Genomic DNA, 18,608 nt, shown 5'->3' with positions numbered 1-18,608 from the left:
ACAACTCACAGAACAGTGTTGGTGACAGAAAACTCACTGACCGCAGAGCTAACGTGCTCCGGAAACCACATGTTCGGATTAAAAAGACATAATCCGCTAGATCAGGCAAATAGATTTCCTCGAAAGGAAAATAAATCATGATCGCAAGAAAATTCAACTTGTCGCTACACACCGTAGATAACACTGCGGATTTACTTAGAACTCCTTAGACGAATTGGTTTTAAATACTTGGTTTTAAACTGGCTGTAACTTTGTTAATCCGGAACAATCTTCAGCTACTATTTCTTTAGCTTTTTACTTGGCATAATTGAGACAGACGTTTAATAGAACCAAGAGAAGCTAATTCCGGTTAGATTATTAGTATAGTGTTGACTGTATACAATATAGTATGGTTTCATTATAATCTAATATTTCAAACGAAGTTGTTCGTAAAGGTTTTGATCATTTTCTAATCATCTTTCGAATTTATACTACTGCTTATAAGTTTTATAAGGAAATAATGGATGCACAATATTTTCCGTTTTATATTATTTTATTGAGTTGCGTACGATCGATTTTGTTCTATCAAAATGAAGATCACAACGTTCGACAGATTAGGTTTCATGTTTGTATGGATAATCATTATCGATTACGGGGAATTTTATTTCGTTTAGGCACACCGCGAATTTCAGCGAATACTTGCAAATTCTTTGCATTAATTCTTGACGTGTAAACCGTTTCTTTCGACGTACAATAAAAATTCAGCGGAATAATATTCGGTGATCATGTCGATGTTGACGATAACTCGGCTCGTCCAGTTGAGATTATCAATTTAAACGAAAAATAATCCTTAACCATTTTATTTCAAAGAAAAATGATAAATAATTTTATGTATTTTTGTTTTAATTTCTAACAAGGCACTTCCGAAAAGTGTCTTTCTTTTACAGACACGTCTCTTACAACGATGCATCTTTCTAAGTGGAAGAATGTTAAGGAATGTTAATTATTAAGCAATAGTATATTAAAATTTGAAACGTGATTCGTTGATGTATCTACTGATTTTATATATTATCATTCCAATTAATCAGGATGTAAGAGAAAAGCCGTTTGCAAAAATCTCTCAGAGACATCTTTTTATCAGATTTGTATCTTAAAGACTGTCTAAAACAAATAAATTGTTGAAAATGTTTTGCTATAAATTTTCTTGAAAGATTGTGCCATTAACGTGTTTCATTACTATAAATGCCAATATTTCATTTCGTGTATCTATAACTCACGTTATTTCAATCAATTCTTACCATTTTTACCAATGATAAAATAACAATAGAATTTGTACTCGTTACTTATCAATGTACAATTTTTATTCGTAAGTTTGTATGTTGTGATGCTTTTGAGCTGTGACGCAAGTAACCTAAGTACTTACTTGCTTGGACGTTCGTGGAAATACATGAGATTAGGTGGACATTCGCAAGGGACTATGATTTCGTGGAATTATGTGATAAAAAATACGAAAAGAGTAGAAGAAAGGAGCAAGAACGTCTTCTCAAGTTCTGGACTAAAAGTTAACCACCTGCGTTTTACGATTCGAGAATATAAAAATACGGTTCGTCGTTAATTCGTACGACGATGTAATCTGCAAACACCTTGCGGCTTTTAAATCGTTACTCGTGTGCAATGTACTTGTATAATTGGTTTAATAAAACTGAGTGGAACCAAGACGAGTCCCGCTACAGAAAACGAAATTATTTTGTCCGCTTAAAACCTGTTTTACATTGCAAGTTTCCTTTATAGATATGCGAGATATTTTCTTGATAATCATCTGCCATTTATCCGTACAAACCATAATTATATTTAACTGTTTGGTTATGCAGGTATAATATTTCTTTATGAATGAAACCTGAATCATTGAATATCGTAATAAACGTGCGATAATTACGCTATAACGAATTAAGAGATAATTCTAATAACGTTTGTCGCTCAGCCAACATCAATCTTACTTAAGGAATAATTTAATTTACATATCTAGCGTAATTTATAATCTGAATTTCCAGCCTGTTTTTTCATCCATATACAGGGTGGTTGGTAACTGGTGGTACATGCGGAAAGGAGGTGATTCTATGCGAAAAAAGAAGTCGAAAATATAGAACAAAAATTTTTCGTTTAAGCCTTTGTTTTCGAGAAAATCGACTTTGAATTTTCGCTCGGTACGCGTGCACTTTATCACGTCTCGTTATAACGGATCTCACTGTAGATCGTTGTCTCGATAGATATTATCGCAGTTTAAGCTTGTTTTTGCCGTAACGGAAAATTAGGAATACATAATGAAATAATATGAAGTAATCATAAAGATTATTATTACAAAAATTGCTGAAAATGTTGCCCATTCCGCCAAACACATACTCCTGCTCTTCTAATTAAATTTCTATGAACACTTTCTAAGTCGATTTTCTCGAAAACAAAGCCTCAAACGAAAAATTTTTATTCTATATTTTCGACTTCTTTTTTCGCGTAGAATCACCCCCTTTCCGCTTGTACCACCCTGTATATTTAAAATATACAATCCATAAACCTCTGTGCTGTTGGAAATTACAGTTTCTAATATTCACTAAATTGCTTTCATAAATTATAGCGAACGAAAGAACAATTAAGATGCAACAAAATATTTTTCACGTAAAAATGAAATGAATGTTACAATGTGAATACAGCATACACGCAGTACGGTTCAATTTGTACTAACTCCATACTAATTCAACTACGTACGTAACGTTTAAAATTCCACGTGAAGTATATGCATACGGTGCACGTGTATTTGCGCATTTTTCCAACGCACTTCGCATAGAGATTTCTCGATCTATCAGGTTGTCCGAAAAGTTTCTTTCGTTTCATAAGATAATAGATGAACAAGAATTTCTGTTTTATATTATTTCATTGAATTAGGTATGATCCGTTTCGTTCTATTTCTATTATTATGTTCGTGCATAATTCAATGAACTAATATAAAACAAAAAAACATTATTTCCTTATAAAGGGAAAGAAACTTTTTGGACAACTTAATATTTGAGAGAAAAGTAGAAAAGGATGAGACACCGTTGTATTCATCAAATATCCGTCAAATTTCAATTATTAGAAAATTAACTCTCATCAAGTACATACTTATGAATCAGTAACGCGCGCTGAATGTGCATTATTAGTGGAAACCATAAATCATCTATATTGCCAGCGATACAGCTTTCTCTCGCGGTAATGGATTTCAGTTGAACGTTTTATTACTGCGGTGTTGAATTTCGATGGTTAACGAATTGTAAATTCGTCCAACTACCCTACGGCTGCGTTACCTGAGATAGTAATAGAACCCAATTGAACTGTGACAAGGTTATTGGAATTAATTGAGAATTTTTCATGAATAAAGGTTTGAATTTTTTTTTTTTTTTTGCATAAAAAACCACATGATTTTTTCATCAAAACAATGTCAACATATTCCATGAGCGAAAGTAAGAGAGAAAGAAAGAAGAGAATTGTTAGAAGTGAAAACAAAAATACATAAAATTATTTATCATTTTTCCTTGAAATAAAATGGTTAAGGATTATTTTTCGTTCAAATTGATAATCTCAACTGGACGAGCCGAGTTATCGTCAACATCGATATGATCACCGAATATTATTCCGCTGAATTTTTATTGTACGTCGAAAGAAACGGTTTACACGTCAAGAATTAATGCAAATAATTTGCAAGTAAAATTCCCCTTAATCGATAATGATTATCCATACAAATACAATTCCCCTCGTCAATAATGGTTATCAATGACCAAACAAAATTTTCATCAATTATTACTTAAACAAAATTATATAGCGATTTTTCGTAAGCAAAATCATTTAAACAAACATATTAATTCTTATACCGTGACTATTAAAATTTGCCTCGTAGCAGTAATAGTCTCCTGTTAATACTCTCGTGGAAATCTTCGCGTAACTCGTGTAACGTAAACCGTTCAATGATTACTTTGCCGTGCGTGCATAAAACATTTGCTAAAGCAATAGCAACAATAGACGATGCACAGTTCCAGAATGGCGAGAATTTGAAGTTAGTCAGTTATATATCGTCCACCCTGTATAAGGTGGACGTCGCATGAACGTGGATGTCATTGGCGGAAGTTCGGATGGAATGAAACTACGCAAGACTTTCCTGTGGATGCAGGAAAACTCCTATTTCAAGGTAACGTCAGGATTGGTTCAGCAGTGCTATCGCTGCCGGAAAATAAATGTACGGTTTTTCAGTTTTATGGTCGGCGATTGCATTGCACGTTTGCATCGGACGCGACATGCCGTATATGTATACCGATATACCGTTACCATTTGACGATTTACGGGGGACACGTCTCTATCGCAGTGTTTTCTTTTGGTAACCACTCGTTCTGCCATTTCAATTACTGGTCGATATTGCATTTGAATATCACCTGATAACCAAGAGAAAGAAAGCTGACAGACGAAGACACATCTCCTTCTCTTTTCATTTTCTCCTTTCTAACCGCATTTTCCTGCTGTTCCAATCTTTTTCGTGGCGTAACTTTTTGGTCTGCCTCTCCTTTAACGTACATTCAGCTGACACTTTAATTAAGACCTCACCTGGTGCCTACAACAGGTCAAAATGTCCTCTCGTATATCATCGCAATTCTTTTCATTTTAAGACACTGTAGTTTTGGTCCGGCGAGATTAAAGAGCATCCGGATTACGGGATTTTTGCCAGGGACCGCCATCAAAACTCGTGGCCTGAGAATTAATATCCTGAATTTGGTTAGGAATAACCGCTATAAACGATTAAAATCTGATTTGGTTACTGATAACAATTATCGGTAGAGGAATACGAATAATCGTTATCGATTACAGGAATTTTATCTTGATCTTGTTAGCCGATATCGATGACATGTAATAAAATGATTGAAATTTCTTTTGATTCATTGTAGATAGAGGAAACTTTAATCGTTCATTATTTGTTATCAGGAAAGTTCGTGATAGTTGAGATTTTACTGTTTTCAATCGTTTCAATTTTTGAAAATTTTCTTTAAGATCTAGCGACGACTACCTTCCGTTTAAATAAAAATTAAATAAAAATTGCGTTGGAAATATTTTTCAATAGAGACAGTAAAACGATTTCAAACGATTGTTCTTATCGATTCGCCGTATACATTATAGCGTTAAAAATTGTCGTAGAAATTTTATTGCAAGGAAGAAGCAACTTCAAAGTTTCATATACCTTTTTATCAACGAAAGGATATTATCGTTTACTCTTATTTATATTTGCAAACATCCATTTGCCCATCAAAACATTTCGATGAAAGCATTTCGATGATATTCGATATCGAGTACGCAGAAGTGTGGAAGAAGCTAAGATCGTAAAGAGGAAAAACTATGACATAACCATAAATAGGAAAGGAAAATGTCTGAAACCGAGCGTCCTAGGAGAATTGAATCTCTGAGACATCAGCAAGGATTCCGCCGTACCTCGTTTGTCGCACATTCAACTCGGGGCAGAATCGCACCCTCGTTTTCATCACACCCTTGCAGCCAATCTTTACCGGTCCTCCAGCATTACGCCCCAGGCAACGGATTTCCAAGATTCTGTTGAGTGCCTTCAGGCACGAAGGGGATGAGGTTTATCGGTGATCAGCCCCTGGGGTGTGGTAAGACGGAGGCGGAGGGGCGGCAACTAGAGTTTCTCGCCTCGCAAATCGAATCGATCGTATCGGTCGGCGGGAGAAGAGCGATTCGGTTAAGCGGTGCTGGTAGTTAACAGAGAAAGAGAGAGAGAGAGAGAGAGAGAGAACAGGAGATAGGGAGAGGAGCCTCGATGTAATTCATCGATCGGCCATCGAGCTGGCACTCGACGTTACTCCGGACAAGAGATATCGATGGTCCTCGGAACGTTGTCCGTGGACAGCGGCTCCACCACTAGCGGACAGCTTTACAACCATCTCGAATACCATTACAAGGTTCACCAACACCAGCGTTGTCGTGGCCGCGTCCTTCTCGTACGCGCGGCCCTCACAGTCGTTGTTGGCCGACCGCGGATTCGCCAGATGAACGGCATGCCGATTCCGTATTCACGGGCCGGGATAATTCCTTGCCCCTAACAATATCAAGTCACCGTGAATTGCTCCATGAATCTCCGCGGCAGCGTTTATTTGTGTGCCGGCCGCGTAACTCTCGCAGATTTAGTGCGTTCGTCGGACACACCTGACCGAGCTGAACGACCGGATGCCAGGCTCCGCGTGCCCGGAACCGGTTGCTGTCGTCCGGCCACCGCGATTCCGCTTTAAACGCTTCTGCCCCCGGGAGAAAATAGATTACGAGACAACAGCGTTTTCGGTCCACGCCGACCCTTAACATCCACTGCCATGAATCCGACGTCCCGTTAACGCGCCAACGTGTCGATCGGCTACTCCTAGCTATCGACACGATCGGACCTCTGGTTGCTCTTCCTTTATCGTCGCGTTTTACCTGCTCTGGGTGTACAACGCTGCTTCAAAGTACGCGGACACACGTTTATTTATCACTTGACAAGCTTGTTTGTTATTGCCATTTACGGAATTGCAAATGGGAAGACACAGAATGATTTTATGTTTCATTTGAGTTCCCGTACGATGTTATGACGTAGTAGGATTGTTGTTAGCCTCACAAGTTAGCATACAATAAAGGAATTTACATCTGCCAGTGTTACTATTTAAGTATTCATTGTCTTCGATTCGTTCGGTTGTCAAGATACAGAAGGTTCCTCCAAATAGACAGGTAAATTTTAAATCGCGATCAATTTTAGCATTGATAATATTACCAATACCATTGACAAGATTTTAGATAAACCATTTATGTTTCATACAACATGCATTTGTTGATCATACGAGAAAGAAATAATTTTGACCATTAATTTTTCATTGATTCGTATATTTTAGTAACGTTTGTGTATTCTTAATACAAATTTTCCAAAATGTTGTACATGTTCAGGAGCGGCAGTGTACTTGCTCTTTTCGACAAATTTTCAAAAAATATTGTTACTAACACATAACAACCATTGACACCACCGAGAACAGTATCGATCGATCATGGCAATCACGCACGGTTTGCAAATATCGACGAAAGCAATGACAGATATTAGTTGAATTAAAGAAAAGAGTAGTAAGCTGAATTGGATCGAAGCTGGTGCTGTTGAGACACCTGGGTTAAGCGTTAAAAGTTTACAGATCTTGGACGTAGAAAATGAAACGAGCGCGGGATCTAATTTTCAAAAAACCTCTGCTAACTATGTTGGCACGAGAACGTAGAAATCCGTATAATAAAAACCACGATATAAATAACGCTGCTTATGTCAGATTCCACGCAACAGATGGCTAAGCTCCTTACTCTAGTTAGATGTGATTAATAGTTTCACGGTGTTGGATATTTTATTTAATCTTGATATTGTATACAACATGGCAGTAATAATAGCGCATTAGAGATTAATTCACGTACTTACTTGCATCGATGTACTTACCTCAGCAACACGCATATCATTCGCTAGACTAATGTCCATAATGTTAGATTTTATCGCGTAACTAATTACTAATTACCGAGGAGTATTATTACGTAAATAAAATTATGGAATAACAAATCAGAATTTACAAATAACGAAGTCTTCGATCGATGTGATCAACATCTTTAACGACGTGTATACGTAACTTATGTTCAAGGATAAACATCAAGTAAATAAGTATAGTGCCTGATGTGGAATTATAAATGGCTATTTAACCTCGTCGCATGTCAGTGTATTATTAAAATGATACAGTGACGTCGCACCGATATGCAAATCAAATACCAAAATCAATACGCGATATTCGAACCAATGAAAAAGAGAATCTTATATGTCCATGGTAGTTATATGGCACATAATACCATAATAATAAAAACACACTTAAACATGGTCTTGGAAGATCGATGGTTCGCTACGTATGGTTCAATCCATTTGACCAGATCACTCACAGGACGTAAATCATTCAGACATTTATCTCCGGAGATATTTACAGTCAATAAATTACGAAACACGTATCGATGGTACTGAATATCTTCAAGTGCAAATAACATAAGCGTGCAGAAATATACGTACGTACAAACGTGAACCTTAGTATACAAGATATCAACTTTAAACGTTATTAAAGAAGCATTTCGTTAATATCTGTTTCAAAATTGAAAATCGATCGTAAAGAGATACACGACAATTACAGGTTGGCTGGACACTTTTGGCAGCTGTAAATCTTCTACTAATGAAACTGGCACGAACATACCGTAATAATTATGCCACGTGTCGATGCATGTACTCGGTGTAGCGAGGAATCAATATACCAAGGTCGTAAATTACAGTGTCAAGTGACGATATTAGAGAGTCGCGTAGAAGCCTTTTGAATCTTGGGCTGCGAAAGCCCCTCGTAGAAACTCGATAGTCTTCGTTCAAAGAAGCTTCTACTGGGATAGACTTGGTCGAAGTTTAAACAATGGCCATTAACCTCGATTTAATTGATTTAGTCTGGTATTGTTGATTAGTTAACAATCAACCGTAGAGCGTAGAATGTTTCTCGTTGGCCTGACGCATGAGCCAGACACGCACGTGCGTCGATAGTCATACGACGAAAATTGGTGCAATTTACATGAGACGTAGGATGTTGCACGCTCAGGCTATCATTCGGAAGACCGCAAAAGCGAATTGGAACGTTTCTTTTCTCAGAAGACTGTGCGATTCTACACCGATGGAACAACCAAGTTACCGCAAAGGTGGCGAAAAGTCATCGGAAGGAACGCAGCGCAGATTGAAAACAACGCGCGTGAAGGAGAAAACGCATGCTTCAGCGGGGCCGTAAAAACGGAACGAGCTTTCCCTATGATATTTAACGCTATAGTTCGTGCAACTAGTCGAGTCGGTAGAGGTAAATAAAAGATTCGCCTGCTAGGCACGTGATAGATGTAAAGAATTCGAGGTTCGGTTCAAAAGCGAATTTACATTGGCTATTGTTAGAGCTTGCTTTCACTTTATGACAAAGTATCTGAAGATTGTGAATACGCTCCCAATCACGTGCGTTTGTTTAACCTCTAGCGACTCGACTCGTTGCATGGAGTATAGAACTTGCAATCTTTGACATAAAGGCTGAGTCAGAACACGCGAAGACTACGCCAGGAGCTGATTCAGCACGCTAAAGTAAGAAGAAGGATCGTATAAACACATGCTCGATATGGCCTCTTCTTCGAGTTACAGCTTATTTCGTGACGCTAGACGCTGCTTAGATCAACGATTCCCTGGCAAATGAATAGATCGCGCTGCCCTTATTTCCTCGCCAGCTCTCCGGACCAGAATCCATTCGATTGTTATTTACAGCGGCATTTAAGATCTGTTCTTCATAAAACGTAAAAGTGTCGCAACGTGACGACCAAAGTTTCCGGACAATTAGTAGAAGCTGTGCAAACAAGTTGAACGATCTACGACGCGATAGATTCACGGTTCTGTAGAACCTGCTGAACCTGGTCACTTGGAACAATTTCTCTGAAGGTAGGCAAACAATTATTATAATGCAAAAGACCTGTTAGTCGAAAACAATGCATTCCTTATTTTAATGTGCTGAATTGCTCCTAATTCTCGCATGTTCTGATTTATTCTACACGGTAGAATCAACGCATTGAGGACCAAGCGGTGAAATAACGTATAAAAGTTACGTAAATGGAATTGTATCAAACGTAAGTAACGTCAGTCAGAAATTAAAGGCAAAGGAAGAAGTTCTATAATTTGAAGAAACGAATAGTTCGTTGCTATAAGATACGTCATCGCTATGAAGTATTTCGATTTCTTCAAACTTCATAAAATAGTAGAATTTATGTCGAAGGAAGAATGTCGGTGAAAAGAATACTAAGTAAGTCCTTGCGCTTCCTTCTCATAATCATAATATCAATTTAATAAAAATCAGCAACGTGAATTGTCTGAAAAGAAATTGCAAACGAAATATTGCGTTAACGTAAGCAACATAAACAACGAATAGGTATAAAGAAGAGAAGACAAATGAATAAATATATTGAAGTTTCCGTCTCGCTAAAAGTAAGCATTGCTGTTACCAAAAACAGTCGCACGTTTTCTCTAATTGCGGAAACAAGAAGTTTAGTACCAGTCATTTTTAATGATTTCGTACTCCTTGCGTTAAGTAATTAAATACCAAATATTGAAAATAATTATGATATTTATTATACTTATAGTTTTCTTTCCATCACCGAGGATATTTTTCAAAGACTGAAATAATTTATGGTCTAAAATAAACATGCCAGCTGTAATGCCACTTTATGGTCAGCTTTTGTGTAATATATATTGCTTATAATTGATTGGTTACTAACCAAACTTACTATCTCTCACAATCCGTTAATCTCGAAGGCAAATTACGAAAGTAGAGGCATTAATTCTCCAATTCTGATAGTTTCTAAACGTGGGTAATACCTTTGGGAATGTAAACGGAACAGCATGACCATTTCCATTACGAAAGCTCTATGTAAAATATGACTAAATTATCTGCAATAAATATTACACTTGTTAATCATTCTAAACGGCGTGTGCATCGTGTTACGGAAAAAACGTGTAAATAATATTCTATGGAATATTATTTAAATATTATTTAAATGGTAGTATCCTTAATTATCTGATCTGATTTCAGCGATATATATAAATATATTTCATCTGAACGCTTTCGAGATATTAATAACACTTTGCAACAATTATCTTTTCAATGTTGCATATGTATTATTATATTTGCACATTGAATTGTAATATATGAAAAAAAGAAACATGCAAAACATGCATCGTAATTATATATTAATACAAATAATTGAATACAAAAATTTACAAATTACACAGTGTTATGTATATAGCATAGTACAACTATATAAGAACATTTGTTCGTGTCTTGAGCACATATACATTGAAATACTTACCAAGCACGCGAAAATATATTATTAATTTAAAGAATAAGATACGATCGTCCTTGGTTCTGCACCTTTTGACATTTCAATTGTAAAAAATATCTGTCGCGATATTCGATTTATCTTAGAGCATAAGGGATAAAAGATAGGTAAATACAAAGAAAATAAAGTGGAATAATCGATCACTATGTTACTGTCACTTCGTTCTATTTCGTTATCGTTTCTTTTTTATTTTTTTGTAAAAATGTTTCAGTACTTAAATGTCAGTACTTAAATTCAGTATTTAAATGTTAAATTATTAAAATCGATGTATAACAACAATAGTATATATTAGGTTGTCCGGAAAGTTTCTTTCGTTTTATAAGGAAATAATAGACGCACAATGTTCCTTGTTTTATATTAGTTTATTGAATTATGCACGTGCATAGTAATAGAAATATAACGAAATGGGTCATATCTAATTTAATAAAATAATATAAAACAGAAATTGTCGTTCATCTATTATCATCTTATGAAACGAAAGAAACTTTCCGGACGACCGGAATAATATAAAGGAAATGTTACTTATATAACGATAATAAAATCTCGTAAAATAATACGAATAATAATACGAAAGAGAAAAGTGCAGAAGCTACGTTGCAGAAGGAACTTTGAATCTCTTAGTACGTGAATTGAATCTTTGATTCTCGTATTTCAGTAACCTATGCATATCAAGAGAACTTAATAAGCATACGCAGTTGGGTTCACGGCGTGGCGGTGCACTTTAGTACAGCATAAAAACGAAAACATTGCAAGACCCTAAAGGGAATACCGCATGTGCTACGACTAATTGACTATGGTTCGCCATCGTGACTTATTACCAGATGCCAACATGCTCTTTCTTTATGTGTGCTGCGCTAGCTGCAAGTGTATACACTACTGTACATTGGTCACGAACTGCTTTCTGCATATGTAAACGTAATGGTAAACCCTCCAGCAGCTAATGTTAGCATCAATCTTCATTCGTATGTACTATATGTAAGATCATATTATGTACTACGTACTAAAAGAAATCTGAAAAGACATTTGTAAATGCACAAGACAGAAATAATTAATCTAACACTAAACAATTCATTTTTAACGTATAAGCTATTATTATATATTATGAAGAAAAAGTAAATATTGAAATTACAATGTAGTTGTGATTAATTAATTAATTAATTAATTGATCATTTTGTTCGTTCCACGTAAAAATTCGTGAAATCCAAAAGAATACAATATAAGTAGAATAAACCAGTCTGCTTTCTAAGCATACAGAGGAAACAAAAAGTTTTAATGAAAAAAGTTTGCGAGGGGATAGAGCAATTGACCTCTTATCGATCATATTTTTAATCAATAACTAAATGCATAAAAAAAATGTGGTTATCTGCCCTCGATTTTTCTATCAATCGCTTAATAAGCTTTTTTCCTTTTTCTAATTATAAACATTACATTAGTAGTTTATGAAATACTGGTTATATTGCTGTATGCGTTTACATTTAAAGCAATCATCACAAATTCAGAATAAAGTTCAAAATTGGCGTAAAATTAGAATAAAATTATAAATAATATTCTTAATTATTACACGCGAATCTTCTTCTTATAAATAGTTAAATAGAGGAGATAGAAGGAAATAGAGGAAAACTTCACTAGCTTATTTTAATGATTAAAGGCAATGCACATCTTTCTATAATTTTTATTTTGTTTCTAATAAATCCCTTTTTTCTCTTTTTTTTATATTCACCAAAACCAATTTAAGCATATCATATTATATATATTTTTGAAGAAATATATTCTTTGCTCATACTGTTTGCGTTGAACTTCATTATGGGAGGAGGGATGTCCTATGTAACCAGGACAAGAAATGGAAGAAAATGTTATAGAGCAAAATTATAATCAAAAATAATAAAAAACATAATGTCAAAATAATAGGATCTCAAACTAAAATAGATCTAACAGTATGATGGAATTTTTCTACAGCAAGACAACATTTGTCAAAAAAAAAAAATAAAAAAATAAAATACTAGATGGCGGTAATTTGTAATAACAGACTAATCATCATAGATTAGATACGATTATCCTTTCTGAGGGATTCTCTTTCTGAGAGAAACTCTAAACTGAACCACAGCCATGACATGACACAAACCGTGTTAGCGGTGGTCGCTAACACTTAGAAAAGATTCGGATCTCGTCGTGCACCGACGCACAAATTTACAAATTAATTATATCATTAACAATACAAACGACGCGATCACTCTTCTCCCGAGCCTGTGTCCTGTGCGTCGCTGAAAAAGAGCGTAACGCGATCGCAAGACGAAAGACGAAAGAGGTTCTGCTCTCTATTATTAGATAGCTCTGCTATCACGCGTTGCTGTATTGCTTTATTCCTAAAAGTGATACTTGCTGCCAATACGCGTTTATCTTCATGATTGTGTCGAGTCTATACGAAACAACCTTCCTTCCAGCAGCGCTCTCTACTTACCCAACTGTTGTCACTTCAAACCATTTTGTTCGAAACCATCGCTGACCACTGCACGCCCAACCTAGTTTAAGGATATAAAAGGAGCGCAGCAAAGGGCATTTATTCATTGCAAACTGATACAAGTGCATCGTACAAGCATCGACAAGCTGTTGCAGAATTCAAGAATAACTATACGAATGTTCAGCGAACTGACATACGCCTTGATTTTACTCTACCTTCCATGATCATTCCAAACCGAGAGAAATTCACGAAAGCCAACAAATCCAATCGGACAATGTTCCAATCTACTTGCGACGTATTTCAGCCCATCACTAGCAATAACACAGCATAGAGCGGTACGTCATAGTTGCTGGTATTGTAAGTTAACAAGCATCCTTCGAGGGGCGGTTGAGCGGCAGGAAGGTCGAAGGTTTCGTTGGTTAGTCAGTTGGTTGGTCATTCGGTTGGTCGGCCGAGCTGAATCTACGAGTACTATACATACATATAAATGTGTACTATATACAAATAGCGAACAGTTTCGAAACGTACCAGCAACCGCGTGCCGCGCTCATCCTTCCTTCCTGTATGGCTTTCCATCTGTCTTCCCAGTTTGGTTATCCCTTTTGATTCCTCTGGCTCTAGTGATTGCGCTTTGTCTTGCGCGTGAATAACCCGTTAACCACCATTCGTTGCGACAAATCCGACATAGATTTCGAATTTCGAATGGAAATGCACGGCCTGCCCTTATTCGCTGATGTATTAGGTTGTCTGCAAAGTGCCTTTCTTTCGCAAACGTGTTTTTTACAACAATGCGGCTTCATACAAACGTGAAACCGAGTCTGTGAAAATGTCGCGGTGTTTATCTCAACAGGAGAAAATGTATCGTACGTAATTCGACAAAATAATATAAAACAAAAAACGTCTATTAAAACGAAAGAAACTTTTCGGACAACCCAATAAAATTTATTGGAGCTTCCCTCTAATCTATCGCATCTTGACATTCGAAATTGAGAATGACTGAAATTCTCAGGAGTTGAGGGATTATTTCGTTCCCTGAAATTTCATAAATTTTGCAACTTTAAAGGGATTGAAATTTTCAGGATTCGAAGATATTACTGCACAATAAACACGACGAAACAATCTTGTCTTTTTCTAAATATAATATTAGATAACATGTCGTACCCTGAAAATTCTAATCGCCTCTCGTTCGAAGTGGCAGAGTGCGATATAAATTACAGAAAGCAAAGTTTAAATACGCTGTACGATTTATGCGAAGAAATTACGTTTGATAATACCGCGCGCTATTAAACCGACGCGTATTGAACCAATTTTGCTTCTTTTCCGCGATAACATCTTCATAACAATTCCGTAACATGCCAAATCCTAAAAATTGTAGCCGTCTTTGATCTAAAGTGGTAAGATACGTTATAAACTACAGAGGAGAAAATTTAAACGCGCTATGCAATTAATGCGAAGAAATTATGCAGAGATTCCATTGCGTCGGATATCCGACTAAGAATGTATCCGAGCGGCATTTCAGATTCAGCTGAAACAAGCTGCACGTTGAAATTCTTTTCCAATTCTATTGGCTTGCCCAGTATGCAATGCATCAGTCCGCCTCTCTCTAACATCCGTATCGTTGGTCCGTGCGATAACGATAGATTTTATTGCAGCTCGTAATACGTTCTCATTACAGAACGTGCTTCGAAGGTTGAATGGCGCATCTTCAGCGTGTGTCGGCCTCTTAGGTAGGTCACTACTCTCTTAACGAGTCGCTGTTTCCCATGCAAAGCGGAATGAAAAGAAGATAAATTCGATCGATAAGAATGCCCCTCTTTGAGAGGGAAAAGGATTTAATAAAGCAAAGAGATTTAGACATGATGTGAAAACTGGTCTTCCTCGTATAATTACTTTCTCGAGCATTTCCATTGGATATTTAACAACACACCGCCACGTACGTCAATCCTTTTCTCGATTTCTCGATTATCAGATAAAACTTTCAATTAAATGATACGTTCGTGGGTGATAAGGATCTATATAACCTGAATCGATCGTCGAATTTAACCGCATTACTATTCCTGTGATTTATTTTAAACGTGTTGCATTATGTGTCGTGTTATACCATCCAGCTTTTGTGCAGTGTCGTACGCAGATTCAATGGATTTTATTTCGACAATTAAAGATGTACGAGGTAGTGAAATATGATGGAAAAATTAATTTTATATAGAAACGAATAATTATTCGTTCTTTTGTACGAAACTTCTTTTTAGTGTCCCAGTTAACATTTTTAATTTGTTTAGAAGAAATATTCGGCGAATTGCTTTAGCACGTAGGTATTTTCCTACCGACCAGCTTTTCAAACGTTCTCGTTTACGAGCAAACAAACTGTCGAATAAATAAAATTGTTTAATGATTAATTAATTAATTAATTTTCTCGAGATGATTATGTACGACATAAACAAATTATTTGAATGGCTTTCATCTTACTAATTACAAACTAATAATTTCATGGTGTAAAGTAATATGCAACGTGATTCCTAATATTTGTGTGAAAATCAAATTAATTGTCTTTTTATTCTCGCGTCTCGATTAATCCTGTGCAGGATTATTTTAATTTAAAATCAGATTGGTTTTTAACAAGCGAATTCCTAAAGCAAAGTTTAGCAAGCCAAATCAGCTAGCAATTAGCAATTAACAACTCAGTTTAATTTAAATAACAAGTAGTTGAAATATTTTCTAGACATTGAATCGCTTAATTTATTTTTAACAAGTCAATTTCCAAACCAAAGTTTAGCAAACTAAGTCAGTTGTTTAATTAACCCATTAAAGGCCAACGTTGCTTTAATGAAGTTTAATGCAACGTTTCATTTGCAATCTTTCTCGGTCGATTTACATTATCGAATTTTCTGTTATGTTATGTTCTATTCACGAGCACAGACAACCAACCATTTTTCTACTAATACACAATCACGTTCTCGTATCTGGAAAACACTTGCTTCCTTTCACCAGCTACTTTCTCTTTTGTATTAGGTTGTCCCAAAAGTTCCTTTCGTTTTATAAGGAAGTAGTAGATGAACAACATATTTTGTTTTATATTATTTTATTGAATTACGTTTGATCCATTTTATTCTATTATTACAAAATGAATCATACATAAATCCATAAAATAATATAAAATAAAAAATATTATGCATCTATTATTTTACTTAAACTTTTGGGACAACCTAGTATTTTAATTTACTTTATTATCATTTATTTATTATTAGTAGCTTCTATATATTAAATGTTAAAAACGTTAAGATAAAGCGGTGAAATTAAAAAATATTTTTATATCTACTTTATAAATATTTCTAATTGTTTAGTATAATTCAGTTTAACTTAACGAAGGATTTAACTTTGTCGTTTCTCAATAATATACTGTCCAATCCAAATGTACAAATGGATCATTCATGTTATCTATTCATATTGCCATGATCATTGATATTATCATATATGATCACTATATCATATTTAGTTTCGTTTACACGATCTTCTTTCTCCAAAATGTATCGACCCTTCCCAGTCTCCCCATTTTCTGCATCGTGAAATTTCACGTCTGTGTCTGAAACGATTTATCGCGAAATACTTTCTAATAATTTTTAATTCGCATTCAAGGCCACGCATAATCTAACAGGTACGTAATAGCTGGAATACGCGCCGTTGACTGTATTTTCCAAATTTCCTAACGCGAATTATATATAGGGGCAAATCGATCGATTCTAGTCGGCGGTCTATTCGAAATCGGTGCTCGTTACGTAATCGAAATTACCTCGACGGAGGAGCAAACTGAATTAGATTATGCGTAGAGAATACGTGTCCACAGTCGACTGAATTCCACCCTTCGATCAGGCGTCCGGTTGCCTACAGTCGGTGTAACCACATCAGTATACAGTAGCTGATTAAGCTGCTTCGAAACGTTTACAATGTCCACGAGCTGCCACTCGGCGCGCGTTTCAATCGAATGAGCCGAGCGACCGGATCGACCGGTTGCATCGCCCGCACCGTCACTCCGTGACGAGCCGTGTAAACACCTACGCCCGAATATGTACTCACAACGGCGACATGTGTTTCAACTAATTCGGCTCTTTTTGTCCAGCTTTTTAATCAGTTTTTCGACGAAAATTAATCATTGCTTGTTGTTCATTAGCTCAGCTACTAGACTTTCAATCCTACTTTTAACGTGTCGTAAATATGCATTTTTGAAATTTATTTTTTGCATAACAATCGAATTACGGTATTTATTTTAAGATTGTAATTTGTACATATCACTTTATTAGTTGCAAGGAGAATCTGAGTTAATTAACCCTTCTGTTAAGTCTGTGTACCGAGTCGTTTTCGATCGGATAAAGTGATTTTTCATTTCTTTCATTACAGCTTTATCTAAATTTTTCTTTGCTTGAAAGAATCAAGGTAACACGTTGCAAGAAAAACTATCGAACAAAATCCTATTGTAGAAACTAGAAGCTTGGAAGTATGCAAGAATGTTAGGAGATAATCTTGCAACGCTAAGACCTGAAAAACCTGCATGGACATAATGGATCCAGTATGCAGACGAGTAGTAAATTTTATGGCCATAAGAATACTTTTATTCTACTGCGAATTCAATAATTTTATACTTCGTCCTGCAGCTTTATGAAGATTATAAAGAATTATAATTAATCTTTATGGAGATAAAAGCGTCAAGCTCTTAACTGAAGAGAGCAGATAGAGGACACTTAAACATCTCCGGCACTTCTGCACTGCATAAAAAAGCTTCCGAGGATTACAAAGTTACATATTGTTCGAAGGGCCACATATAATGGGAAGAAAAATTTGTTTTCCCGGAATTAAAGATTCTATTGATGAAAACATCAACCTGTGAAATTTGTTGGAAAACATTAGAGATGATCTCTTGCAGGTCCAATTATGTTTACATCGAATCTTCTATTAATATCGTTATTGCTAATAATATTGTTAATCCTACGATTATCAATAGTAATTTTCTTTATGTCGACAAATTTTTCACCAATGACTTTCCTGAGGTACGCTAAATTTTAGGCTGACAAGTTTTAAACTTTTGGATCGTATGAAATACACGGTGACTTCAAACTGTGTACGATGCGTTACTCGAAGGAAGAAAGATTTATCGACCTTTATATTT

General features: G+C 35.7%; 1 protein-coding gene and 2 long non-coding RNA genes across 6 annotated transcripts in view; 2 read left to right on the top strand and 1 right to left on the bottom strand.

Moving 5' to 3' along the window:
- Window positions 1–18,608, top strand: part of LOC100648870 (CCR4-NOT transcription complex subunit 6-like) — a 412,731-nt gene that overhangs the window by 308,359 nt on the left and 85,764 nt on the right. The gene's annotated exons all lie outside the window — the stretch shown is intronic.
- Window positions 1–18,608, bottom strand: part of LOC125385873 — a 109,142-nt gene that overhangs the window by 30,493 nt on the left and 60,041 nt on the right. The gene's annotated exons all lie outside the window — the stretch shown is intronic.
- LOC125385872 lies at window positions 6,830–10,212 on the top strand. Its single transcript, XR_007225586.1, has 2 exons — window positions 6,830–9,541; window positions 9,659–10,212. It is a non-coding gene; the product is annotated as an uncharacterized LOC125385872 (long non-coding RNA).

The sequence above is a fragment of the Bombus terrestris genome, chromosome 10 (genome assembly GCF_910591885.1).
Source record: "Bombus terrestris chromosome 10, iyBomTerr1.2, whole genome shotgun sequence".
Taxonomy (NCBI): domain Eukaryota; kingdom Metazoa; phylum Arthropoda; class Insecta; order Hymenoptera; family Apidae; genus Bombus; species Bombus terrestris.
Note: the sequence above shows the minus strand (reverse complement) of the source record. Positions and strands in the feature narration are given on the sequence as shown.